Raw genomic sequence first — 20,749 nt, 5'->3', positions numbered from 1 at the left:
GGGCACAGTTAGTCAGCAGCTAGCTACTGGATAGTTTTGGTCTGAACAACAATAGAGTGAGCTGTGTGTACGGCTATAAAATGGTGCTCTATAAATGAAAAAGACTCTAATGTTGGAAATGTCGTCACCAAGAAGAAGATAATAGAGCCAATTACATCTAGAGGAGAGACCAGGTAGCAACCATGTACTCGCCACCAATACTGCGCCATCACTTCAGCAAAATCTAAGGGGTCAGATTTTGGTCAAAGTATGAACCATTACATTTATGTGTTGTTTAATTTGCAATGATAAGGCACATTATTTTAAACTGTGTGTCCAACCCTTGAATTGGTTCCTCTCATCATACCTCTTAGGATCCATTCCACATAATTACTAACATCCAAGTATCCTGTATGTGAAAAACGATTGAAAATAAGTGATTGTTGGGGTTGCTTAATTCTGAATGCAAGAAGATGTATAGAAATACTGTGGGTTTCATTGAAATCAAGGGAGGTAGTTAGTATTGCATTTATGAAAACCTCCATAATGTTTGATATGTTTCTTAATTCGAAGTATTTGTGCTTCAAAGATTAACTGCATTTAATTCTGCCAAGGAAAATTACTGGTTGTGCTAATAACAAAAGGAAGCGTGTTATTTTGAGGTTATTTAGAGTAAAATGCATTTAAAGTCATACTTAAGAACCTGTATGAAATATCACTGGCTTTAACTGTTTTAAAAGTCCTTCGAGGTGAGCGAAATTTGAATAAAAGAATAATACCAAAGTTTGCACATTAAAAATTGTCTCGGAAAGTGTGTTTAGTTTGCTTTACCATAGTTAACAGTTCAAGAGTTCCCAATTTAGAGTGGCTTAAAATAAATAAACCTACTTGAATAATGAATATATTAATTGCAGTTGAAGTAAATTTTGTGTGCTTTGTGTAGTAAAAATTGGAAAGACAGTTTGAGGGCCCCACCTATGTCTTTGCCTATAAAAGACAAAGTTACAGTAATTGCTTTTATTCATAAAAATAGAAATAAGATTGCTTTATATTGAGTGTAAAAATCTTGTTGCCAGTGACTTTTAATTATATTTGTACTATATGAAAAGTAACTATTGAAACAGGACCAAGTATATGCCCATTTTTGGTTTAGTAGTATCTTTCACAACAATTGATGATGAGATAATTTATATGTGACAAAGTATTACCGTTGAGAAGAGATAAATTGTTCCTGTTAGAGCTTTCACATACTATTTATGACTGCTAGTATTCACTGTATCACTATCTTATTATAGTAGAATTTCATTGCACTTCTCTGGGAAAGAAGTAATGGTAGCTTTCCTTTACCAGAATTCAATACATATTCTTTAAAAGTGATGTTTCATATTACTATGCCTACTCAGGCTAGTGACCATATTTTATTTCATTTAAGTAACCTTGGTTGCTTAAAACATTTTTCCAAATTTCAATCTTTAGCTTTCTGGTTTCTACTGTTATATTAAATTCAGGTTCAATAATCCAAATCCATTAGGTAACTCGCGATCAATTTTACTTAAATCCTCCCAGAGGGTAACATTTACTGCATCGTAATACCATATTTGGTGATACACATTGTATGTTGATATAATACGCGATGCAGTATAGTGTTATAACCTGACAAGAGAAAATTGATGTTTGATGTTAACTTTGAATCCACAATGACCTTAAATGAGAAAGAAGCATTAGTATCATTGAAGCAAGTTGTTACAAAGTTCTTAGGACATAAAAAAAAAACAGAATTTGTTTCTATTACAGCCAGAATGTTAAAGAAGTTTACAACTTTAGGATGTTTAATGACCCTGAAAGTTCACTTTTCTAACGGTCACCCTGGTTACTACCCGGACAATATGGGAGATGTTAGTGAGTAGCAAGGCATTTTCACCAGGACATCAAAGTGATGGAAAAACGTTACCAAGGCCGCTGGAACACCCACATGATGGGGGACTACTGTTGGTCATTTCACCGAGAAGTGCAGCAAGCGACTCATCGTAGAAAAAGTTACACAAGAAGCTGAATGAACAATGAGAAAGAAAATACAAACCAATTCCAGCTGACAAGTGAGACCTCTATTAACACATCCTTGTTTCAAATAGCTTACTGTAAATACAAACCATGTTTATGTTGTAACAAAGCGTTTCATTAATTTCCCCATTTACCATATAGCATAGGATTTTTATACTATATAATAAAAAGCATATTGCTCGAAAGCTATGGGTGATACAAAAAGAAAATTGGCTAGATTTGTATTCAGCTCATTAAAATCCATAAAGATCAGCTATCAAAGTAAAAAAAGGTTTTAAAAAAAAAATTTTGTTGGCCTCTGCCATTAATGAGGAAGTATGGAATCAAATTGGGGAGAAAAGGAATTTGTGGCACAACTTGATGGTTGATAAGCACATCCTTTAACATCAGGAACTATCAATATGGTAGTGGAAGGGAGAGGGGGAGTGGGAGGTGGAGCGGGAGGGAGAGGGGGGGGGGAAGAGAGAGAGAGAGAGAGAGAGAGAGAGAGAGAGAGAGAGAGAGAGAGAGAGAGAGATTTTGTGTGTGTGTGCGTGTGTGTGTGTGTGTGTGTGTGTAGGCGCGCGCTTGGTTTTTGGGGGTACCAAGCTAAAATTGTAGAGGGATACCGAGGCTCAGTACAGTGAGCAGGTTCGAATGGACATAGGTTGCAGTAATTATGCAGCAGAAAAGAGATAGTACATTTCAGTCCTATTAAAGAGGAAGAGACTCATTTATGGCCAAATTGTTTCAGAGCTTGCTGGTGCCTCAGGCATTCATTTCCCCCTGAATCATTTTCTAATGGCTGTGTACAGCCAATTTATATTGCCAAGGCTGACACTGCTATACAAATTGTGGTTCAGTAGTGAAACATGTTTCTAGGCACCAGTGAGTGTGAAACAAGCGAGGAATCTCATTGTCATATTGTCATCAACACAAGAACTCCACTGCACAATATAGCAGCATATACTGTCCATTCCATAAAATGCGATTTATGATATAAAACATGTTTGATGCACAACGTAAGTTAATAGTCCTCAGTTAGACAGTTCTCATCCAATGTCAAGACCTTACAAACTATGGCATCATAACCATATAACATGTAATACGGTAAGATTGTGATTATTATATATATTATTGTCCATTACCTAAAGTTTAAATTATAATGTTAAAAACGTGTTTGTTGCGGAACATAAATGAAAAGTGTTCACTTTAACAGTTCCTCAGTCAATGACATCACCTAACAAACTTAAGTGTTTCAACCATTTAAGCTGTAAAATTGTGTACTTTAATTATTGATTATGCTTAATATGTAATTATTTATTATACTTAATATTGTCCATTTGGTATTTATTTTTATTTATTTTAAAGTGTAATGTCAATGTTAAGAATCAAGTTCATGCACAATACCATATGCAAGTGTATTGTATGTTTGCTTATAATGTTTGGTTACCTAAGAACTAGTGCCCCTTCCAGATGTTAGTCAGTTGTTTCCTGAAGATGGCCAAGTAATATGTAAACTAGTTTGAGATAAACAAAAACAGTGTTTTTGTTATTCAACCTTAAATGTGGAACTGTCCTACAAAGACGTTACAGAACAATCCATAATTAGTCTCAGTTTTAACTACATTTAACCTAAGATAAATAAAAGTTTTGCTAATGCTGTATAGATCAACTTAGTAGTAATTCAGATTTGATAGTAATAAGGATTGATTAGTGAAGATATGCCAAGATACCTAGGAATAGCTTGCACTGAAAAGGGAAGTAGAGGGGATAAACTGCAGGCTTGGACATAGATTAGAATGTGCAAATGACATTTCAGAGGATGTTGAGGCCAACTGAAGGGTGCGATTCAAACAGTCTGCTTTGATCCATGACTTAACTGTGTTGTGTGATGTCATGGTGGCAGATCGTATTTGTGATGGCATGCTGCAGAATTTGTTGGTGATCCCTTGTGAGTCATTTGATATTGTGGATAGTGTCTGTCAGGTTTGTACTGGAAGAGTTTGTGGTCGTTCACTTGTGAGGTACTTTGAAATTGGGTGCTGATGCACATTGTCACCAATTTCGCTGTTTTTCTTGTTGATGTTTGGTAACTGTGTTGAACTGTGGTTAACAGGTATTGCAGATACAGTTTACCATTGTTGGTTTGGTTAGTTTTTTTGTACATGTTATGTGAGTTTTGGTTTGTTATACTGTGGGCCTTGTTTTAGACAGCTAGGGCAAGTGAACGTTTGTGTAATAGATTTGACGGTTTGGGTGTGTTGCTTTTTAGTACTGCAGGCTTCTTTCTCATTACCAAATAGATCAAATGAATTTTGTAGCACCAGGTTTTTGAGTTGTGTTGGAATTATTACTACTGAGGGTTTCTTTTGAGCTACTGAATGTTGTCATATATTCAGCCTGTCTTGGCCCAAAAGATCCTACTTAGTGTGGTTGTCATTAAAGTTTCATTTTATTGCTGGAGTTAAATATTGTGCGCATTATTTATGATTGGTCGCAATCGTAATGAGTGACATCATGGTTGTCATATTATTTATGCTTGAAATACGGGCGTCCACAATCCTGATGTAAATGTTGTGTGACTAGGGCCTCCCGTTGGGTAGACCGTTTGCCGGGTGCAAGTCTTTTGATTTGATGCCACTTCAGCGACTATCGCGTAGATGAGGGTGAAAAGACGACGATTAGGACAACACAACACGCAGTCCCCGAGTGGAGAAAATCTCCGACCAAGCCAGGAATCGAACCTGGGCCCTTAGGATTGACATTCTGTCATGTTAACCATTCAGCTACCGGGGGCGGACACCATCCTGATGACATCATGGGTCAAAACAGACATGTGTATTCACTATTTTAAGTTTTTCCAGATGGTGACTATGACAGGTATGCTAATATGGAAACACTGATAGAGGACAAGAAGAAATGGTGGATGGCAGCACACCAATCTATTAAAGAAACGCATGAGACAATACAGTACAGTGGAAGGCAGGAGCTGATCTTCGAAATAAGAAACAGATTTTGAATAGCGTCAGTCTTACGTTAAGACCTGAGTTATAAAAGCACATGCTAACCCCACTAAGTAATTACGTATTGTAGTTTAGGGTGGCAGCCTACTGAGTAATGAGCAGGACACTTGTATTCGGTATTTCAGCAATCAGTACAATGAGTAATTTGCGTTGTTCAACGATTCTTAGAGATATAGCGGAGTCAGAACACAAAGATCAAGAGAAAGAAGAGCAATCAGGGTTTAGATACTGTGTTTCAATTGAAGCAAGTAAGACAGGAAAGATCAAACACCAACCAAGAAAGCCATCTTTTGTTTGTAGATCTTCATACTGTACCTAACCAAATACTCTGCAAAGGGCAGGTCAACTGAAGCGTCCGATTCCACCCATTGGCTTTGACCCATGACGTAAGGCTGTTGTGATGTGTGATGTCACGACAGCGCGGAGTTTAGTTCGTGAGAGTGGCATGTTTGTGGGTGCCGTTTTGATGTGATCGGTGGTGCTCTCTCGTGGTGTGTTTATGTGCTGTGTGATGTTTTTGGTTTAGTTTGCGTGTGTGGCGTGTCTAATAGGTGGTGTATTGTTGCAGTTGGTGGTTCTCTCTGGTGGTGTGTTTATGGGCAGCGTGTTATGTGGCGTATGGGGTTCACTTGTGTGGTAGCATTGCACGTGTGTAGTATTGGTAGTGACTGTGCTTTCAGTGGAATATTTTTCAGTGAGTTAACGATTTCGGTTTTGTTATGTCGACGTTATTGTAGTTTTTTTTTTCTGTTCAACGTGAGTGAATTTTGGTAAATTGCTTTGTTTATTCCTTTAGTAGGTATGGATATGACTGACAAGGGCAACAGTTTTTGGCTGTCTGGGATGATGGGGGACAGTGCGTTGTCTCTAGAAAAATTTCTTCAGCTATTCGTCCCGTTGGCAGAAGACGTGAAGTGTTCAGTGTGTCGTGAAGAAATGAGGCTTACTAAACTTCTGGTGTCTCTGACCAGGGACAGCTATATGTGGAGATGTCGTAATGAAGGTCAGCGGAAGTGTTCAATTGCAATTTTGATTTTCTATGGTCTCCCCCCCCCCCCCCCCCTCCAGTGGGATTAAGTGTGGTGGTGGTGAAACTTTTGAGTAGTGTGGTATCGATAGTTGCTGTTGACCTATGTAGGTCAAGGGAAGTGATCGATTCCAGTGGATTTTCTGTATAGTGTGGCCTGAGCTCCCAGTTGGTGCACATAGACAGCACAGAAAGATACGTATATAGCTTCTTTTCTGTGTTTACTTCGTAGATTCTTACTTAAATTGCTTGTGAGTTTCGTATAGGAGGTGTAATTTCGAGTTTTAGTTACTGAAATCGTAAATTCAGGCAGATTGTAGCGCAGTTGTTAGGCATTTGTACATGTTAGTTCATACATTCTTTGCGTGTTTCCCTTGCGTTATCTAGGCACGGACTTGTGTTTGAGTAACTGTTGTTCAACATCAATTAGAATGGACAGGAACTGTGATTGCTGTGTTCGGATGAGGGCTGAGTTGGCATCCTATCGCTCACAGCTGCAGGCGGCACTGACTTCAGTCACGCAGCTTGAGGCTGTTGCCAATGGGCACCACTGTGGGGAGCCGGACTTGGGTATCACGGGGATGTCAACCTCGTCCCGTCTGTTCCCAGATCAGTCTGCCGCTGTGGTTGCCCTGGTTGCTGCCCGCAGTGGGGCTGAGCCCTCGCCTGTGGTTGATTGGCAGGTCGTTCCAAGGTGTGGCAGGCAGCGAAAGACGTCCCCGGAGGCTGATCAGAAAGCCTCCCCAGTGCGTCTGACAAACAGGTTTCAGGTACTGTCTCTGGCTGAGCCAGATGCAGCTGCCTGCCCTGTTTCAGAGGATGGTTCTCAGCCTTCAAGGTCCAGGCAATCGCAGAGGGTGGGCTTATTGGTAGTTGGGAGCTCCAATGTCATGCGTGTAATGGGGCCCCTTAGGGATATGGCGGCTAAGGAGGGGAAGAAATCCAGTGTGCACTCCGTGTGCATTCCGGGTGGAGTCATTCCTGATGTGGATAGGGTCCTTCCGGATGCCATGAAGAGCACAGGGTGCAGCCAGCTGCAGGTGGTGGCACATGTAGGCACTAATGACGTGTGTCACTTTGGATCTGAGGAAATTCTCTCTGCATTCCAGCGGCTATCTGATTTGATGAAGGCTGCCGGTCTTGCTTACAAGAAGAAGGCAGAGCTCACCATCTGCAGCATCGTTGACAGAACCGACTGCGGACCTTTGGTGCAGAGCCAGTTGGAGGGTCTGAATCAGAGGCTCAGACAGTTTTGCGATCGTGTTGACTGCAGATTCCTTGACTTGCGCCATAGGGTGGTGGGGTTTCGGGTTCCGCTGAATAGGTCAGGAGTTCACTACACTCAGCTGGCAGCTACACGGGTAGCGGAGGCTGTGTGGCATGGACTGGGCAGTTTTTTTAGGTTAGAAGGACTCAGGAAAGTACGGGGTGGGCTGTAATCTCAAAGGGTGCATGGCAAATACAGTAAGTGCTTGGATCAAGGAACAGTCGGAATTGTAGTTGTAAATTGTTGTAGTTGTGCTAGGAAAGTCCCTGAGCTTCAAGCGCTAATAGAAGGCACAGAAGCTGAAATGGTTATAGGTACAGAAAGCTGGCTAAAGCCTGAAATAAGTTCTGCAGAAATTTTTACGAAGTCTCAGACGGTGTTCAGGAAAGATAGATTAGGCAGAATTGGTGGTGGAGTGTTTGTGTCTGTCAGTAGTGGTTTATCTTGTAGTGAAGTCGAAGTAGGTACTCCGTGCGAATTGGTATGGGTGGAGGTTATACTTAACAGCCGAACTAAGTTAATAATTGGCTCCTTCTACCGACCCCCAGACCCCGATGATATAGTTGCTGAACAGTTCAGAGAAAATTTGAGTCTCGTAACAAATAAATACCCCACTCATACGATTGTAGTTGGTGGGAACTTCAACCTTCCCTCATTATGTTGCCAAAAATACTTGTTCAAAACCGCTGGTAGGCAGAAAACAACTTCCGAGACTGTCGTAAATGCTTTCTCCGAAAATTATTTCGAGCAGTTAGTCCAAGAACCCACGCGAATTGTAAATGGTTGCGAAAACACACTTGACCTCTTAGCCACAAACAATCCAGAGCTAGTAGAGAGCACAATGACTGATGCAGGGATTAGTGATCACAAGGTCATTGAAACTAGGCTCAATACCGTTTCTTCCAAATCCACCAGAAACAAACGCAAAATAATTTTATTTAAAAAAGCGGATAAAGTGTCAATAGAAGCCTTCTTAAGAGACAATCTCCATTCCTCCGAACTGACTATGCAAATGTAGGCGAGATGTGGCTCAAATTCAAAGATATAGTAGCAACAGCAATTGTGATATTCATACCTCATAAATTGGTAAGAGATGGAACTGATCCCTCATGGTACACAAAACAGGTCCGAACACTGTTGCAGAGGCAACGGAAAAAGCACGTGAAGTTCAGAAGAACGCAAAATCCTGAAGATTAGCTAAAATTTAAAGACGTGCGAAATTAGGCACGGACTTCAAAGCGAGATGCCTTTAATAGGCTCCACAATGAAACATGGTCTCGAAATTTGGTAGAAAATCCGAAGAAATTCTGGTCGTATGTAAAGTACACAAGCGGCAAGACGCAGTCAATACCTCTGCTGCGCAGTGCCGATGAAGCCGTTACTGACGACTGTGCCGCTAAAGTGGAGTAATTGAACGCAGTTTTCCGAAATTCCTTCATCAGGGAAGACGAATGGAATATTCCAGAATTTGAAACACGAACAGCTGCTAGCATGAGTTTCTTAGAAGTAGATACCTTAGGGGTTGCGAAGCAACTCAAATCGCTTGATACGGGCATGTCTTCAGGTCCAGATTGTATACCGATTAGGTTCCTTTCAGATTACGCTGATATAATAGCTCCCTACTTAGCAATCATATACAACCGCTCGCTCACCGACAGATCTGTACCTACAGATTGGAAAATTGCGCAGGTCGCACCAGTGTTTAAGAAGGGTAGTAGGAGTAATCCATCGAACTACAGACCTATATCATTGACGTCGGTTTGCAGTAGGGTTTTGGAGCATACACTGTATTCAAACATTATGAATCACCTCGAAGGGGACGATCTATTGATACGTAATCAGCATGGTTTCAGAAAACATCGTTCTTGTGCAACGCAGCTAGCTCTTTATTCGCACGAAGTAATGGCCGCTATCGTCAGGGGATCTCAAGTTGATTCCCTATTTCTAGATTCCCGGAAAGCTTTTGACACCGTTCCTCACAAGCGACTTCTAATCAAGCTGCAGGCCTATGGGATATAGTCTCAGTTATGCGACTGGATTCGTGATTTCGTCAGGAAGGTCGCAGTTCGTAGTAATAGATGGCAAATCATCGAGTAAAACTGAAATGATATCAGGTGTTCCCCAGGGAAGCGTCCTGGGACTTCTGCTGTTCCTGATCTATATAAATGACCTAGGTGACAATCTGAGCAGTTCTCTTAGTTTGTTCACAGATGATGCTGTAATTTACTGTCTAGTAAGGTCATCCAGAGACCAGTATCAGTTGCAAAGTGATTTAGAAAAAGATTGCTGTATGGTGTGGCAGGTGGCAGTTGACGCTAAATAACGAAAAGTGTGAGGTGATCCACGAGTTCCAAAAGAAATCCGTTGGAATTCGATTACTCAATAAATAGTACAATTCTCAAGGCTGTCAATTCAACTAAGTACCTGGGTGTTAAAATTACGAACAACTTCAGTTGGAAAGACCACATAGATAATATTGTGGGGAAGGGGAGCCAAAGGTTGTGTTTCATTGGCAGGACACTTAAAAGATGCAACAAGTCCACTAAAGAGACAACTTACACTACACTCATTCGTCCTCTGTTAGAATATTGCTGCGCGGTGTGGGATCCTTACCAGGTGGGATTGACTGAGGACATCGAAAGGGTGCAAAAAAGGGCAGCTCGTTTTGTATTGTCACATAATAGGGGAGAGAGTGTGGCAGATATGATACACAAGTTGGGATGGAAGTCATTAAAGCAAAGACATTTTTCGTCGCGGCGAGATCTATTTACGAAATTTCAATCACCAACTTTCTCTTCTGAATGCAAAAATATTTTGTTGAGCCCAACCTACATAGGTAGGAATGATCATCAAAATAAAATAAGAGAAATCAGAGCTCGAACAGAAAGGTTTAGGTGTTCGTTTTTCCTGCGTGCTATTCGGGAGTGGAATGGTAGAGAGATAGTATGATTGTGGTTCAATGAACCCTCTGCCAAGCACTTAAATGTGAACTGCCGAGTAATCGTGTAGATGTAGATGATGCCATATGCGCCATATTGGAGTCGTAGTGGATGGTCGTTTCCGCCATATCTGTGACATCATGGGTCAAAGCAGACGGGTGGAATCAGACGCTTCCGTATTTCCAAAGGGCTACAGGATTCAAATATCAATCAAACTTTAACATGTGCTCTCCAAAATTTGTATAATGGTTCAACACCAAGAATAAAACCTATTCATAGAACTATCTCTACAGTTTCCTGTCACTAAGGGTTTGTATCAAGGCTATCATGTGCCACATATCCTGTTTAGAATATAAACAGTAAAAATCAATGAAGTAATGCAGAGAAATCATTACAGGTATGTGTGAAACCTGCTGGTATACACTGAAATGCACAGACAATCAAGTCATGATTGACAAAAAGGTCATCAAGAATTATAGCATGAAAACTACAACTAGAGGTAGAGTATAAACAATGGAGCTTGGAGCTTAACATCAAGAGAACAAAATATCTTCCAACAGAGGCAGAACTATCCAGCATGAAAACAAGATACGGAGGAAAATGCGGCTCACAGTAGTTACACATATCTAGAAACAGAATTTGATACCACCTTTAAAAATGATGAAATCACAAAACAAATAACTCAAGCTAGAACACTGATTTCTTGTTTAAACAGAATCTTCTGGAGTAGCAAAACAGGAAAGAAACAGAAACACATTATCCACTGAACTATAATTAAAAGTTGCTTGTTACATGGTGCACAGACATGAAGAGTTACATCTAGAAAGTGGCGATTAATTCGGAGGCCACTGAAATAGATGTGTTCATACGATCACTAGGAATATCCAGAGCCAAGAAAATACGTAATGAAGAGTTCGGTTATGGATGGATGCAGAAGGGTCTTTCAAACATGATATAGAATCTAAACAATTAATATACTGTGGCCATGCCCAATCAATATAAAAGTCTCCACCAATTTAAGAGATCAATGGCACTATAAAGAATCATGGAGACTAGGGATCAGATACTGCTGGAAGGGTCCTAAAACTAATATATTATAATTTGCTCCCTGTAGGCATGTATGAAGTTAAATCTTCTGCTCTATGAACACATTCAGGTAATTTCAGCACACAAGTGCAGATATTAGATAGCTGGTACATTCAATGAGAGGACTTGGCTTACAATAAAATAACATTCTGCATAGTCTAACAGTAAATATGAGTTCAAATCAATCTAGCTCAAAGCCTCAAACTGACATTCCTGTTTGACAATGGGAACAACGTGAACAAAAGCATTGGGACATTAGGGAAACTGAAAAAAAAAAAAAAAAAAAAAAAAGGATGTGGATAAAAACATGTAGGCCTACACTTTACCACGCTACAAACTTTTCTGTTGCTAAGATTTAAAGACATTCAAGCTGTTACCATATTTTTATAAGGAGCATGTCAGGTACGAACCTGAACAGAACAAGGGCCATTCCTCAACTTGGTTTCAGATGAAGCATGGTTTAAACAGAGTTTGAAAGACTTTTTGATAGACAACTCCTTCTCTAGATGAATATCTCAACAGAGACTGTTACGCCAATTTAAGTAAAAATGTTCATTAGATTTCAGTTTTGACAGCACTTGGTCACAACAGTCAAAATTAGGTATTTTATGTATGACAAATTTATTAATAGTGCATAACAATGTTTCATTCTGACAGCGTGTTCATTCTGTAAATATTAGCTGTTCCAGTTTACCCCATCATATTTATCTATTTCAACAATCTCCTAACAAATGATCATGGTAGTACTATATTGAAATGTTTTATATTATACTTTCTGACACGTTCCACATCCACGAGCATCATCTCTTTTTTTGGGCCTATGGAACGAAAACCGAATCTGAATAGGATGGTCCACATGCAATCATCAATTTTGCGCGCGTATATGTATGAGATACAACCACTTAAATTTTCTGCAACATTTCAACTCCTCCCCATCTCTTTTCCACGAGTAAATTGCATATGATGGTCGCTGCATACTATACAGAATCAACAGGACTTTCAACTTCAGTGTAGGCAGTTTGTTGCCTATAACGCTTGTACCTTTCGTCAATGTCGTGTAGGGCCTACTTATATTTGGGACTTCAGTCTTAACAGTTCCCTCTGATCCATTAGCAACGGGTAGTCGGCTACCGAACTTTCTTCTGTCGAAAAAGCATTTTTGAATAACACAATATACGTAATGGAAAATAACGGTCTAGTGTTACATTTTTTAGTGACTATCATTACTAATCGCTATATCTTTAACAAAAGACTGGAACCCTGCTTCGCTTTGTGTTGAAGGCATTTAAATGACAACCATATAATTTAACTTCAAATACATACAATACTTATGCTTAAAATTACACAGAATGAGACACAGCTCCTTAACATACTTGTACGAATGATCTCATTTTATCTCTTCTCTTGTCTCCAGCTAAAGCACTGATTTTGTTGATTTACAGTGAGAACACCGTGTGTGGTTAACCCTCGGAAGATGCATTATAGCTCTGCTGTCATAAACTCTCCAAGAGATAGAAATCTATTCTCGAGATAACACGCATAATTATTAGCACGTTCCATGGTTTCGCCAGCATTACACATTTGTTACAATATACATTCGAAAACTATAGCACATAACACATCTACATTTGAAAACATTTTCATACTCCCTCCATCCTACTATCACCGATGCTCGATGCTGTCAGATCGAGATATCGACTAGAGATTCCAATTAAATTATATCGTTCAACAACAACAATTGCAAGATACGGATACTGAGGAATTTAGATATTATCGAGTTATTTTCCGTGATAACACTACTTTTCTGTGTTGTGGGCGCCAGTGTTTCTGGTGTGCTGCACGCTATCGACTCTGCTCTCGCCCTGGTTACAACTGGGAAGCCTAACAGACGGGAAGCCTAACAGACACATCATTGTGGTCCAAAACCACTCGGAAGTGACGTCAAAATGACGTATACACAAACGCGCTGCACACTTGTCGACTGATCGAGATCTGTGGTCGAATCGAGTTAGCGGGAAAAGCGTCTGCTTTGTTCTTCACTGTCATACCACAGTCTAACATAACAGTCACGACACTTCGCCTCGATTTTGTTGCCTACAGCGCCAGCAGCGCCCCAAGCGGCTGGTAGGTTGAACTGTGAGTTCGGCGCGATCGTGAAAGCGATTAGTGATTGAGTATTTTGATTTATACAATGGTTTATACCATCGGGAGCGTTTGTAGCGCAATAAATTGCAGCAACAACAGGAAGAAGACACCACAGCTGTCTCTTTTTAGGTTTCCTAAGGATCCTGAGACGTATATACCATCATGTTACTAAACTGTATCGTCAGGATTCACTTGCAAACTGTATGTGTATAAATGATGAATTTATCGTTTTAGGAGCAGAAAATGGCTTGTTAATAGCAGACGAGAAGACCTTATGAAGAAAGACCCAGTTTACCCGCATAATAATATTAGGTTTTGTCCGCTACATTTCGAAGAAAACCAGTTCATGAACGCAGACAATAACAAACTCGTGTGGAATGCAGTACCCACACTGTTTGACATCCTAAATAAGCCACCTCAACTGATGATGAAGAGGAAACTGCCACAAAGATTCGACAGTCAATCAAAAGCTGTAAAACAGTCGTATGACACAGAAGCAGCCAGTTCAGCTCTCCATGTATCAGTGCCAGATTCGTGCGAATCGTCACCACAGACGTGCTTTGACGATAAAGTGGTTAGATTAAGTGCAGCTGGCCATGTCTTACAAAAACGTGTGAAGTGTCAGAATGTGCACATCGAGCGAAACTATTACGGGGCAAGGAAAGTGCCAACAGACAGATTGTTTGAAAATTATTCAAATATTTGGTTTTTCGTGAAATGTAATGTAATCAGCTCATTATAATGTTTTCAGCATATTTCTGCCACTATTTGGCAGTTGCTTTACCCACTTTGAATAATATAAAGATTAAGGTCGTACTTGTGGTAACAGGCAACAGTGACACACACAGTAGGCCTACAGAACGATAAACGAGCTGTCGATCGCTTTTGCATGTAGAGGTACATGTCTGTGCTTCTTACATGTGAATCTGTGTGTTTATATTCTTTTGATATCAACGTGGTAAGCTGCAATTCTGTCCAATGTCACAAGTGTTTCTTCACGAATGTGTTGTAGCTTGCCACTCTATTCATGGTTTTTGTCCATACTTGCGCTTATTTTAGAATCATTAATAGAAACATATATGCGTTCCGATACTAAACAAACTCTTGGAGGCAAGAAAATAACTCGAATAATTCGGAAATTACGTAGGAAATGGATGTAAACAAACATTATGCTTACAACGCGTCTGACGTTCACCTTACCTGCCGCTTGGAGCGCTAGTGTCACTCCATCTGTCAAACAGCAACAACTTTTACAGCAGTGAGTGTCGCGACTGTTATGTTAGACTGTGGTCATACTGAGTTACTGACCGTGTATCTTGAGTGGTTGTGTTTTCGCTATCGAGCAAAATGTCTCAGGTGTATGAAAACATCTTTCGTGACGCTCTGAAAGATTTCAGAGGATGGCCTGATTTCAGGCTATTGTAATTCGTTGGAGGAGGTAATAATAATTTTATGTTAGAATTGGCTGGCAAAAATATGCGCCTTTAAAGACATTAGGAACTCTAGAAAATAACTTTTTTTCTGCTGCCAGTTAAGATTTCATTTTAATAAATTTTACATGTCGCTTTCCGCGATCTGATTCCAATTTTTATGTGAGTTTTTTATGTATTATGCAGTTTTTTCTTTGTTTTCGTTGTGAGGTGCTGCATTGTTACATTACCTTTACTGTAACATATACACGTGGAATATTGTAATTAATGATCGCTGTTTAGGAAGTTAATGGCAACTTTGTTTCAAAATTCGCCGTTTATGAGTTCATCATCTATGTATTACAGTAAGAGAAACTGAACATTGCAGCAGCTCAAGCGCAAACGTCGTCTCGAGTAGATGGCATAATTTAGAAGACACACACATGAAAATGGGACTCAGGGCCTGGGAACAGTCATGCAAAAGGAAAATAAAAAGCTGTATATTTGCACCGAGCGAGGTGGCGCAGTGGTTAGCACACTGGACTCGCATTCGGAAGGACGACGGTTCAATCCCGCGTCCGGCCATCCTGATGTAGGTTTTCCGTGATTTCCCTATATCACTTCAGGCAAATGCCGGGATGGTTCCTTTGAAAGGGCACGGCTGATTTCCTTCCCCATCCTTCCCTAACCCGAGCTTGTGCTCCGTCTCTAATGACCTCGTCGTCGATGGGACGTTAAACACTAATCTCCTCCTCCGCAGTATATTTGCAGCCAGAGCGTGGGCTCTGCATTCCACATAAAAGTATCCTGCATTTTCCCAGGAATTTTACGTAGTTCTTTCTAATTGCAGTATCAGCTCCAGTGCATAATTGCACAAGTGGTCCGAAAACTTACACCTAACTCGACTCGACCACGGATCTCGATACTCGACAAGTGTGCAGCGCGTTTGCGTATACGTAATTTTGACGTCACTACCGACTGGTTTTGGACCACAATGATGTGTCTGTTAGGCTTCCCGGTTACAACTTCGGCAGAGGCAAACTGACAGGCGACACCAGAGGTCAGGCTAGACCGTAAAAAAAGGCTATTGAGAGGCGGTTGAGAAGCGAGCATCGTACTCGAGAGGGTTGTTTACTCTGCTAGTGTGAGTTGCTGAAGGTACATTGTGTGGGGCCTGATGGCGGGCTGCAGTAAAAAGCCGAACACAGTCTTGAGGGGCGGGCTCCTTGAAGAAGAAGCTGTTGGGCACTGTAGATACAACATGGAAGGGATGTGTGCAGCCGTTGTAATTGTGGAAAGATTGAGCCGGTCAGTGGAAGGCGATCAACTTCTTTCTTCGGTGAGAATATCCCCCATTCATGGCCACAAACTTTCGTGTCCTAAAACTTGGCTATTGTGCTTTCCTGACCTAGTACCAACTATTAATAATTAGCTAAGACATTTCAGACTTGTGATTTACATTTTTTTTACTGTGTCAGGGACAAGCGTGATATTTTTGTCTCCGCATGAGGCTTAATTGGCTGGTAAAGCGAGCCCACGTTTGGAATCATTGTACTCTCTCGAGCATTTAGATCAGTATGGTCCAAAAGTTTTGTGTTTCATGGCTTATGGGGTAATGTTCCGTTCTGTGTATGTTGCAGTGGTAGCCTGTGTAAACAATTAATGAGTTACTGTTCTGTACTTCATAGTTTTTCTATTACTGCTGTGTCGTTGTGACAGTTTGGTGTGATGGATGCAGTAGTTTTTTTCACTGGGGGACTGCAGTGGCGTGGGTGTCGGGCAAGTGGATCAGGCTCATCAGTGGTTATGTAGGATTTGCAGCAGATATAGGAAGATAGTGGAATAGGAGGGGAAAATTGCTGCCCTTCAGGCTGAGCTAGATCAGGCTAGGGAAGATCTGGACAGGTTAAGGAGGGAGAAGGGCAAAGAGAGGTGGGAAGTGGCAACAGGTAACAGAAGGAACAGGCCTCGAACTAAGTGTGACAGTTTTGTGGTGAATGTCAAAATAAGTTTGACCTGTTGCTTCAGTTAGAAACTGATGAGCCTCAAGCAGAGGTAGGTGTAGACAGGACACAACAAACTTTCAATAGGAAATTGAAAAAGAATGTAGGAAAGTAATCGAAAAGGAAGAAAGTTTTGTTGTTAGGCAGTTCCCATGTCAGAGGTGTAGGCCAACTTCTGTAGGAGGAATTAGGACCAGAATACCAGGTCACAAATTTTTCCAAACCAAGTGCTAGTCTGGATCAGGTGACTGAGGATTTAGGTTCACTCTGTAAAGAATTTACCAGGGAAGACACCGTGGTTATTGTGGGAGGGCCAGGGAACAGCATTGACAGAGATCCTGGGTACAGTATAGAGTGTGACCTGGTAAAGATTGCGTCGGCATCGAGACACACTAATGTTGAATTTGTATCTATCCTGAGACGCCATGACTGGCCTCATTTGAACTCTTCTGTTGGGAGAGTTAATTTGGAGTTAGAACAGCTGCTTGGGTCGGGTGCTGGGGCTCATATTGGTGTGGTTCCTGTTGATTCTCTCAGTAGGTGGGACTATACCAGGCACGGCCTACATCTCAACAGCAAAGGGAAGGGGAAACTGGCTGGGATAATAGCTGGAAATTTAAAGGGGGGAGGCACTGCCATGAATGGTAAAATACCAGTGGTTACAGGTGTTGGAGCAGCACCTTTTTTAGGATAGGTAAGACAGAAAGATGTCAAGTTCTACGAGAGGTAGGACTGAATCAAATCTTGAGTTTAGGAAAGTAAGTAAACGGCACAATTGTAGCACATTGGATCACCAATCACAGCTGTCAATTATAAATTTTCGCCAATCACCAGAAATTTTATCTCCACCAAGTTGTATCTCAGTCCTAGGTAATTGCATTGATGAATTAAAGTCACCCAACCCAGTTGACATAATCTGCCTCTCTGAACACCATGTGACCACTGGTATAGGAACTAGGCCTAAGCACAATGAGAAACTGACAGGAGAGTACTGCAAATGTTAGAATAAGGAAAGGTTCTCATAAAAGTATAATTAAAAATAATGTAAGTATATTTCATCAAAATATTGGGAGTTTAAAGAATAAAATAGATGAGCTTCTGGTTTGTTTAGAAGATTTAGAAGCTGAGGATGAAATAGATATACTATGCTTGTCTGAGCATCACATTGTTACTGATATGGATAAGGTAAATGTAAGTGGATATAAGCTCTCTGCACATGTAATGAGAGAAAATATGGAGAAAGGAGGAGTTGCCGTATATGTCTAAAGTTATCATTGTGCAAAAAGTATAGAAACAAAAAAGTTTTGTGTAGAAAAACATATAGAAGCATGTGCCTGTGAGCTTAAATTAAATAAAGGCATATTTATAATTGTAACTGTATACAGGTCCCCATCAGGAAATTTTCATCTATTTCTGAAAAATTTGGACTCCTTGTTGTGCTATCTGTCAGACAGGGGGAAGCAAATTATGATTTGTGGGGACTTCAATGTAGATTCTCTGAAAGAGGGTAATAGGAAAAATGACCTTGAAGTATTACTCGGTTCTTTCAATTTGACACCCATTATTGATTTTCCTACTCGGGTGGTAAAGGATAGCAGCTCACTGATAGATAACTTCTTTATAGACCAAGATAAGTTTAACCAGATAAATGCTCAGCCTGTTGAGAATGGTCTTTCTGATCATGGTGCACAGCTAGTTACAATATATGACATAGCTCCATTCAGCAATACTAAACAGTCCTCAAAAGTAGTACATTCAGTCAACGATTTAACAATTGCAAATTTCAGGGAAAGCCTACAGCAGTTAGACTGGGATGAAGCGTACCGTGAACCTGATGCCAATTTAAAATATAATTTATTTCATGTAAATGCATTTGAAAACTGCTTCCCCAAGAAAATAGTTAAATATACTCACAAGAAACCTTGTAACAAACCATGGCTTACTAAGGGTATAAAAATATCTTGTAACCAGAAAAGGGAAATGTATCTGACAGCAAGAAAGAGTAGTGACCCAGAAACTATCAAACATTATAAAAACTACTGTGTTATATTAAGAAAAGTCATTAAAAAAATCCAGAAGTATGTGTATCATGTCTGAAATCAGCAACTCTGATAATAAAATTAAAACAATTTGGAATATTATTAAAAGAGAAACAGGTCAACCAAGAGCACAGGAAGACAGTATTGCCATCAAATTGAATGAAAACTTTACGAACAAAAAGTCAGAAGTTGATAACATTTTTAATAATCATTTTCTAAATGTTGTGGATATAGTAGGATCCAGGTGTTCATTAGAAGATGCTAGGCTGTTAATGGAAGAGGCTATACCTATGCAATTTGATACAATTGAAATCTCACCCACTTCTTCCTCTGAAATTAGGAAAATAATAAACTTGCTTAAAAGCAAAAAATCCCCTGGAATTGATGGCATTTCCAGCAAAATACTTAAAGCTTGTTCTCAACAGATAAGTAAGATTCTCAGCCACCTGTGTAATAGCTCTCTGGAACAGGGCATTTTCCCTGATAGACTGAAATATGCTGTTGTTATACCTTTGCATAAAAAGGGGGATGGATCTGATGTCAACAATTACCGTCCAATCTCCCTTCTAACAGCTTTATCCAAAAATTTTGAGAAAGTAATGTATTCAAGAATAGCTTCACATATCTGTAAAAATGAAGTACTAACAAAATGTCAGTTTGGTTTCCAGAAAGGTTTTTCAACAGAAAATGCAATATACGCTTTCACCAATCAAATTTTGAATGATCTGAATAACCGAACACCACCCATTGGGATTTCTTGTGATCTCTCAAAGGCTTTTGATCGTGTAAATCATGACATTCTGCTAGACAAGCTCAAGTATTGTGGCATGTGTGGGACAGTGCACAAATTGTTTAATTCGTACCTAACTGGAAGAGTGCAGAAAGTTGAAATAAGCAGTTCTCATAATATGCAAAGATCAGCACATTCCTCAAACTGGGGAACTATCAAGAATGGGGTTCCACAAGGGTCAGTCTTGGGTCCTTTGTTGGTCTTAATATATATTAATGACTTGCCATTCTATATTCATGAAGAGGCAAAGTTAGTTCTCTTTGCTGATGATACAAGTATAGTGATCACACCTGACAAACAAGAATTAACTGATGAAATTGTCAATACTGTCTTTCAGAAAATTACTAAGTGGTTCCTTGTAAACGAACTCTCACTGAATTTTGATAAGACACAGTACACACAGTTCCGTACAGCGAATAGTATGACGTCATTAATAAATATAGACCTTAATCAGAAGCATATAGCTAAGGTAGAATATTCCAAATTTTTAGGTGTGTCCATTGATGAGAGATTAAATTGGAAGAAACACATTGATGATCTGCTGAAACGTTTGAGTTCAGCTACTTATGCAATAAGGGTCATTGCAAATTTTGATGATAAACATCTTAGTAAATTAACTTACTACTCCTATTTTCACTCATTGCTTTCATATAGCATCATATTTTGGGGTAATTCATAACTGAGGAATAAAGTATTTATTGCACAAAAGCGTGTAATCAGAATAATAGCTGGAGTCCACCCAAGATCATCCTGCAGACATTTATTTAAGGAATTGGCTGATTAGGGTGGATTAACCATGACAGTGTCTACTTAATTAAAAATTGAGAATTTCCTGCGGGTGAGAAAGCCCACATCTGTTGTCCGTTTTTGTAGCTTCAGAATCATAGATGTGTGTTTTGATTTTCTTAATAATTAAGTTGTGGAGTAATTTCTCATTATGTCTGAAACCAGTGTACATGACTGACGAGAGCATTGAGGTTCTTTCTGGCCCTGACGCTT

The 20,749-nt window shown here is 39.9% G+C and overlaps 1 protein-coding gene across 2 annotated transcripts in view; it reads right to left on the bottom strand.

The window, feature by feature from the left end:
• The window catches only part of LOC124615886 (fukutin-like), a 105,220-nt gene extending 91,939 nt beyond the window's left edge, over window positions 1-13,281 (bottom strand). The window contains exon 1 of one of the 2 annotated variants that reach the window (XM_047144056.1): window positions 13,165-13,281. The gene's annotated coding sequence lies outside the window, so the exon portion shown is untranslated. The other variant, XM_047144055.1, reaches the window with a different exon arrangement.
• Between the last annotated feature and the right edge of the window lie 7,468 nt (window positions 13,282-20,749).

This window comes from Schistocerca americana, chromosome 5 (genome assembly GCF_021461395.2).
Source record: "Schistocerca americana isolate TAMUIC-IGC-003095 chromosome 5, iqSchAmer2.1, whole genome shotgun sequence".
Classification (NCBI taxonomy): domain Eukaryota; kingdom Metazoa; phylum Arthropoda; class Insecta; order Orthoptera; family Acrididae; genus Schistocerca; species Schistocerca americana.
This window is presented reverse-complemented; position numbering and strand designations above follow the sequence as displayed.